This window comes from Myotis myotis, unplaced genomic scaffold, assembly GCF_014108235.1.
Source record: "Myotis myotis isolate mMyoMyo1 unplaced genomic scaffold, mMyoMyo1.p scaffold_m19_p_12, whole genome shotgun sequence".
NCBI lineage: Eukaryota > Metazoa > Chordata > Mammalia > Chiroptera > Vespertilionidae > Myotis > Myotis myotis.
Genome location: NW_023416316.1, coordinates 6261700 through 6269682, shown reverse-complemented (window position 1 = coordinate 6269682; position 7983 = coordinate 6261700). Strand labels below are relative to the sequence as shown.

At 41.7% G+C, this 7983-nt stretch overlaps 1 protein-coding gene across 14 annotated transcripts in view; it reads left to right on the top strand.

Annotated features, from left to right (window-relative positions):
- The first annotated feature begins 228 nt into the window (after window positions 1–228).
- The window catches only part of GAPVD1 (GTPase activating protein and VPS9 domains 1), a 58590-nt gene continuing 50835 nt past the window's right edge, over window positions 229–7983 (top strand). For 3 of the 14 annotated variants that reach the window (XM_036329650.1, XM_036329656.1, XM_036329654.1), the window contains exon 1: window positions 229–418. The gene's annotated coding sequence lies outside the window, so the exon portion shown is untranslated. The remainder of the gene's footprint in view (window positions 419–7983) is intronic. The other 11 variants (XM_036329652.1, XM_036329655.1, XM_036329651.1 and 8 more) reach the window with 6 other exon arrangements.

Below are 7983 nucleotides of genomic sequence, written 5' to 3'. Positions count from 1 at the left end.
GTATCCCGGGCAAGTGACGGTTGCGCTCTGAATTATTTCACTTTATGCTAATACTTGCGGATTTCTCAGCAGTACGGTAAGCGGAAGCGAGAGCCCGTGCTGGGTGAAGAACCATTTCCCGGAAGGCGCTCGGCGGCACCGCGGTCGTCCCGGACCACTCGAGCCCGTAGCCGACTGGGCAGGCTAGAGCGGAAGGGGCGCCGCTGGCCGCCCGCGGGAACTACCAGTCCCAGGGGGCCCCGCGGCGCCGCGCACGCGCGATGGCCTGGCGGCAGCGCCACCGCAGGACGCAGGGAAGCCAGCTAGCGAGTGGCGGCGACGGCGGCGGTGGTGGCAGTTCGTAGAGAGGGCGACTGCTCCGAGGCCGGGCGGCGATCGGGCGGAGACCTCGGTTCCTTTCTCCGCATGATCCTCTTTGGTGAGTGCCAGTCCTCAGTGAACCCGCGCCGAGTGCACGACTCCCTGTCTAGTGACCGGGCTGCCCCGGCCTTGGGCCGCAGCCTGCGCCTGACGGCCGGGCCGAGGGGTTCAGCTGACCCCGGGGCCCTTCCCTCCAGTGTCAAGGGAAGTGGGGGCGGGGAGAGTCACTGTGAGGCCGGGGGGAGAGGTGCTGCGGCGTGGCGGCCCCGGGGCCGGGGCGGCCTGGGGCGGGGAGCGGAGGGGAGGGTCGCGTGGGGGATGGGATGCGAGGCGGAGCAGGTAGGGAGCCGAGTCGAGGAGGCGAGAGTGAGATGGAATGTCTCCTGAGTGCCGCCGGGGAAGACGTCGTGCTCCGGGGACTCTTGACAAGCGGGACTCGCCCATCTGGCGGGCAGCCCACTTGCCAAAAACACACACCGTCCGAGGTATCTTTCCATTTGCTGTTGGAGGGAAGGGAGTGAGGGACTGTCGGTTGCTTCCACCGCCTTTCCTTCCCTCTCACCTTTAACTGACTGGCAAAATTCAAGCGGGTGCCGGCGAGGCAAACCGTAGAAATGAACAGGGCTCTGTGAATAAATCTGCCTAAAAACAGGGAAGTAGGGTGATTTGTTCAGATGAGAGCTAGGTCAAAGGAGATTTCAGTGTTTTTAGTTTAAAATGGGTGACAAAAATCAGTTGGAGCAAAGATTTGAACTAGAAAGGGTTTTTAACCTGAGATTCACTGGTTGGTTGGTGAATAGAACTGACGGGGGTGGGGCTGTTGGGGGGGGGGGGTCTTTGAACTAGAATGAGGATAACTGTAATTTATTATTTCCTTCAATTTTGCATGTAGGTGACAAACCACAGTAGCATTAACAATGTCTGCGACTTTGTCACAATAAAAATTATGGATATTATTGTATAATGCTTACAAATGTTGCAGATATCTCAAAATATCACTTATGCTGATAATTTCTTCAAATGTATGGTATTGCTAGACTCACTGTTAGATCTTGTTACTTTATGTGGTGATAAAATTGCACATATATTACTATATCAGGGTGTACATGTATTCCTGAAATAGAAATACATTTTGGGGGATATATAAATCTGCCTGGAAGGATATTTGAGTCATTGAATGAGAAAGAAGACAAGCAGACAGGGTGATAAATGTAGGTGAAAGAGGGAATTTTGTAATGAGGGAAGTAAAAGAAAAGACTTGGTTGGCTGAGACCAGAGTAATAGTTTGAAAGAATAGAATAGACCACAGATATTTCATTCAGGGCACTGGGGAGTCAGCAGAATAATATGAGGAAGAAAGGGTATTGAATGCTTTGGCTTTGAAATGTTCATATTATTGCACCTCCTAGTTCCAAGCGATGAAGCCCTCCAAGCCCTTGTGTAAGCCTGTGATAGGAAGTTTTAGTGTGTGCTAGTTTTCTTTAAATCATATGAATAGTGTGGCTTTTAAAGAATTGTCCTGAAGTGAAAAGCCTCAGGAACTCTCTTCAGATATATTTTCCTATTGCTATTACCTTCTTTTCATATGTGGTAGAAAGTAAACGTGCAGATTATAGAATTGGAGAGTTGGAAAATCATTTATTTTGAAATTCCATGTAAAATTTTTGCAGTTCTTCATTTTGGCATCAGACTTCTCACTGACAAATCACTGAACATTTTTCCCCCCACAATATGTGTGACTGGAAATGTGCACCTGTTTGTAAAGCACCTGTCAACATCTGGTGTGAGACCTTTCCTCACCCCCACAGTAATAGCAGTGATGGAAAACCACCGCAGCAAACTTTTTGTGGAAAAAATCAAGGGGGAGGAGAATGGAAAGTTGAGGAAGAGTATTTGATGAGACAAATGTTGGTTCTGAAATAGTTTATGTTGCACACGCCATATTATAAATCACTGCCTTGGAGAGGTTTTGCCTGGTATTTTCTGTGTCCTTACACTGTCCTCTTGTCATTCTTTGTCTCTTGTCCCTATATTTTATTTATAGCATCTGTCTATTTGGTAACATATAATTTGTATATTTAGTCAGTATTTTAGTCTTTGTCTCCCCGTTCAACTGTCAGCTCTGTGAGAATAGGAACTTTGTCTTCACCACTGAGCTGGAATAGTGGCTGGTACATAATAAGTACTCATGAAATATTTGCTGAGTCAGTAAATGAATAAGTTAATTTATAATGCTAGGCTTTTTATTTCTAGGAATAAAGCACCTCCATTTTACATACATATGTATATATAATTTCATGCCAGAGAGGAAGGGAGTGGGAGAGAGAGAGATTGAAACATCAATGATGAGAGAGAATCATTGATCGCTGCCTCCTGTACACCCCCTCCTAGGGATGGAGCTCGAAACCCGCAACCCAGCAGCTCCTGGACCTGGAATTGAACCATGACATCCTGTTTCATAGGTTGACACTCAACCACTGAGCCATGCCGGCCGGGCTAAAACAAACCCATTTTTTAAATTTTGTAAATAGTATTACGTAGGTATGCTGGGTTGAATTTGAACTTTAAAATTTTATATCTGTATTATTTAATATAATTAATTAATTAATTAATTAAAACAATTCATTGATTTAAAAATAGATTTTTAAAATAGATTTTTTTTATTTTTTTTATTTTTTTAAAATAGATTTTTAGAGAGAGGAAGGGAGAGAGAAAGAGAAACATCCAGGTGAGAGCAGAACATTGATTGCTGCCTCCTGCACATGGAGGCAGGGAGCCCACATACCTGGGCATGTTCCTGACTGGAATGGAACCAGCAAACTTTCCGTGCACAGGACGATGCCTAACCAACTGAGCCATATAGGCCATGGCTTTGTTTTGGGGAAACATCAAAGATGAGAGAGAATCATTGACCACCTGCCTCCTGCACGCCCCACACTGGGGATCCAACCTGCAACCCCAGCATGTGCCCTGACCTGGGAATTGAACTGTGACCTCCTGGTTCATAAGTCAATGCTCAACCACTGAGCCACACTGGCCAGGCCAGTTTTTGTTTTTGACCCAAGATTCAATTCAGGATCTTGTATTTAGTTGCCTGCTTGTATATAAAATATTTTTTCAGCTTCTTTTGGGTCTCTCATGATAGTATGCATCCAGACCAGTTTTTTTTGTAAGATCCCCCTCAATTTGATTCGGCTGATCTTCGTGTTCAGATCCGTGTTAAACATTTGGGGCTGGGATGCTACATAGGTGATTTTAGGTCTCTCTCTTTTAATGTATCACATAGAGGCATGAGATGTCAGTTTCATTATTGATGTAAATTTGTATAATGTCTACTAGATTTATATTGTAAAAGGACTCCTTTTTCTTTTGTAATTAATAAGTAATCTGTGGAGTGATGATTTTAAAACACTCTCAAAGTCATGAGTTGTTAGTAGACATGCCAGTATAAAGGGTCAAGAAAATTTAAATTGGAGGTACTTCTAATAAAGGGGGGAATGGGTGATCAGGGAATGGATGTGTATAGGAGAGGGCATTCGAACTGGACCTTAAATCATAGATGTAATTGGCTACAGGGATATTGGAGAAGGGCCCCAGGTGAAGGGAATACTTGAACAAAGAAAGACAAGGTCAGTTTTGTAGGTTAAATAGGAGATCATCCAAGTCTTTTCTTTCTCTTTCCCTCTCTTCCTCCCTTTCACGCCCCCCCCCCCCCCCCCACACACACACAGTGAAATTGCTCACACAGAATCTGAAGTCAATATACTGGAGAAGAACCAGAGAGCAAACAAATCTAGCTTTGAATTCCTTCTCTGCTGCATAATAGCTGAATGTTTAGGCAGTAAATTATGTGACTTTTCTAAACCTGGTTTCTCATCTGTAAAATGGAGGTGATACTTATCACATAGGATTAAATCTAATAATAATATGTGGAAAACATCAACAACATGGCTTTCACTCAGTAATTGCTAGTTATCTTTGGGCGTTCCAGCTCTCAAACTACTTTCACTCTTTTCCACTTTGGTACCACATCCCTGACTTTAAAACAATCCCCACTCTTCTGGTGCCTTCTTGGCCTCTATGACAATGCCACCACTTCCCACTTCGCTCAGTTGGCGCCACTGAGTTTGTGAGCTGCTTTCCAGTGATGGCACACGGCGCTTACCACCTTACAGGGGTGATGCGGCCGATAATGTCTTCCTGGAAATTGCAGCAATATATATTAACTTCATTCTTGGTTCAGTTCACAATACAACATTTATCACTCTTTAAATGTGCTTCAATTTAAATTAGTTTTATTTGGAAAAATTACCCCTAATATTTGTAGAAAATTTAAGAGGGAAAGTGGAAATGGTAAGACATTTCATTTGATGTTTAAATTTTTTTAGGAGTGAGTGTATTGGGAACAGTCGGTTACATTATACTAGGATTCTCTAAGGTAAAGTATGGTTTTTAAATAATATTATTATTATTTTGGTAAAAGCTTGATATAGGTGGAACCCTTCTTACTTGTTTTGGAAAGACCAGTACTTGAAAAAAATTTTCTCAAATGGTGAAATTTTTTTCCCCTCCCTTTTCAACTTTCTGTTTTCTTCCCTAGAGTTAATGTTTTCTTAGGCAAGAAGGATTTCAGTATTTTTTTACATTTGAACTGCCTAGCTTGTGTCTGCATAGAATTATTTGTGGTTTAGCTCTTTAAGTAATCCTAATAAAAATGTTTTCATTTGTAAAAGAACTGGAAACCACTAATTTCTGTATCATGTATACATTTTAGAAGAAGCTTTAGGTACAAAACTGTTTGATTTCTGTTTTTTAAAATTATAGGTAATTAAAATTTCCTTCTTTATGCATACCTCTGATTTTTCAGAATGTTTTACTATGTATTCAGACTTTGTAAAAACATTTTCAGAAGGGCAGTTTTTCATTGTTCCTAAGCTGAAACCGTGTGTTGAACTCTGCAATGCAGTGGTCAAAGGAAGTGGTGAATATCTGTTGATACTTCAAGTTCTCTTATTTAATATATATGAATGAATGGTTGAGCAAATGTTTTTAAAAAATTACGTGTTTTGCCGAAACCGGTTTGGCTCAGTGGATAGAGCGTCGGCCTGCGGACTGAGGGGTCCCAGGTTCGATTCCGGTCAGGGGCATGTGCCTGGGCTGCGGGCACATCCCCAGTGGGGGTGTGCAGGAGGCAGCTGATCGATGTTTCTCTCTCATCGATGTTTCTAACTCTATCTCTCTCCCTTTCTCTCTGTAAAAAAATCAATAAAATATATTTTAAAAAAAAAATTACGTGTTTTTTTTTAGTGGTCTCTCTAATGTCTTTTTTTTTTTTTTAAGTTTGAATATGAAACTTCGACGTGTATACCTTTTTTGTAAGCCATTTTTTACATGTAAGGCTTCAAGCATACTGTTGTACCGTGAAAACAGGCAAGATGTCTGCTCATTAATCTAAGATGACTGTCCTGCAGGTGCCTGCTTGGTCTTGCTCCCAGGCAATGCTGGTACACCCACGCTGCAGACTAGTGGAAGGCATGTTGTCAAACATGTTCAGTTCTTTTTCCTTATTAATTTGTTTTCAGTATGTTTTCTCTGAGTCTTTAAAAGGATTAAATTGTTCTTTTTCTATTAGAGACAAAAAAATTAGTCGAGGGATATTAGCCTTTTTTTAGGATCAGAGTAAAATTATCTTCCCAAGCAATCTTTTATGCAAATACATGTATTTTTAAAGTTTTTAGAACGGAAGCTAAATTAATCTATTTTCAACCCACTTTGAACTGTGCTTTCACTTTCTAATATAGGGCTGTGTGACCCATCTCTTGAGTTTACTTCCATTATTTATAAATCTTGACTACTTCACAAAAAAAATCAGGTCTAAAAGTCATAGCACTTAAAGACTTGCAAAATGTTTATAAATACTGATTTCTGTATCAGAAAAACTTAGGAAAGAATAGATGAATTCTTTTTGAAAATTTATTTCATTTTTACCACCTCCTTTAGAACCCAAGGAATCTTTTTTTTTGTTGTTGTTGTTAAATATCACCCAAGGATATTTTTCCATTGCTTTTTAGAGGGAGGGAGGGAGGGAGGGAGGGAGGGAGAGAGAGAGAGAGAGAGAGAGAGAGAGAGAGAGAAAGAAACATCGATGTGAGAGAGACACATCAATTGGTTGCCTCCTGCACATGCCCCGACCGGGACCAGGGATAGAGCCTGTAACCTAGGTACATGCCCTTGACCAGAATTGAACCCGCTGATGTTCTATCCATTGAGCCAGATCAGCTAGGGCGAACCCAAGGAATCTTTGATTCCTTTAAGACAAAATGCCTTTTAATATCTAACTATTCAAGGTTGTGATAGGCTAACTTGGGTTCTGATGGAAAGTGACTTATTAAAGCCTCTCTCTGAGTAAGTTTCTGTTCCATCATTTCAAAACATCATAATAATAGTAATGATAATAATAGGTAACACTTACCAAGTTATTTTTCTTTTTCTAGATATTATATGAGTTATTTAAAATTGCATATTCCATAATTCTATGGAGGTTTATTTCTTTTTGAAACCTCCCAGTCAGGGCACAAGCCCAGGTTGCAGGCTTGATCCCCAGTCAGGGCACTTGCGGGAGGCAACCAATTGATGTTTCTCACATCAATGTTTCTCTCTCTCTGTCTCTCTCTCTCATTCCCTTCCTCTCTATAAAATAAAAAAATTTTAACTAACCGGGTAATTTTTGTGTGTGTTCCAGAAAGTTCCTTTTAGGTTAACACAGTCATTGGTAGTAATCTTGTTTGAAATTTGGTAATAGCCCTAGCCAGTTTTCTCAGTGATTAGAGCATCGGCCTGGGGACTGAGGGGTCTTGGGTTTGATTCCAGTCAAGGGTGCACACCTATGTTGCAGGCTCCATTCCCAGCAAGGTTGGGGCTTGTGCAGAAGGCAACCAGTTGATGTGTCCCTCTCACATCGATGTTTCTCTCTCTCTGTCTCTCCCCTTCCCTTCCATTCTCTTTCTTTCTTTCTTTCTTTTTTAAAATATATTTTATTGATTTTTTACAGAGAGGAAAGGAGAGAGATAGAGAGTCAGAAACATTGATGAGAGAGAAACATCGATCAGCTGCCTCCTGCACACTCCCCACTGGGGATGCGCCTGCAACCCAGGTACATGCCCTTGACCGGAACCGAACCCGGGACCCTTCAGTCCGCAGGCCAACGCTCTATCCACTGAGCCAAACCGGTTTCGGCGCCATTCTCTTTCTTAAAGAAAAAAAAAAAAAATCAATGGAATAAATATCCTCGAGTAAGGATTAACAAAAAAAGAAAGAAATTTGATAATAAATATTTAAAATTTTATGACCCACCTTTCTTGGAAATGTGATGAAATGGACCTGACAGCCTGCTGTTTACATGCTTCTCTTAATTTTGAGGGTGGACTCTTGGGTTTTGAAACAGGCTTTACCAGTATTACAGCTCAGCAAAAATGTAGCCAAAGCTTCCTCAAAGCATGTGAGAGGCGACGCTTCCTCTCAGAAGTTTGCAGAGGGTTCTAAGGGTTTTGGATTTTCCTTTAGTTATTTGATATATCTTGACCTCCACATTACTGGTATATATGTCTTAATGAGTTGTCACTA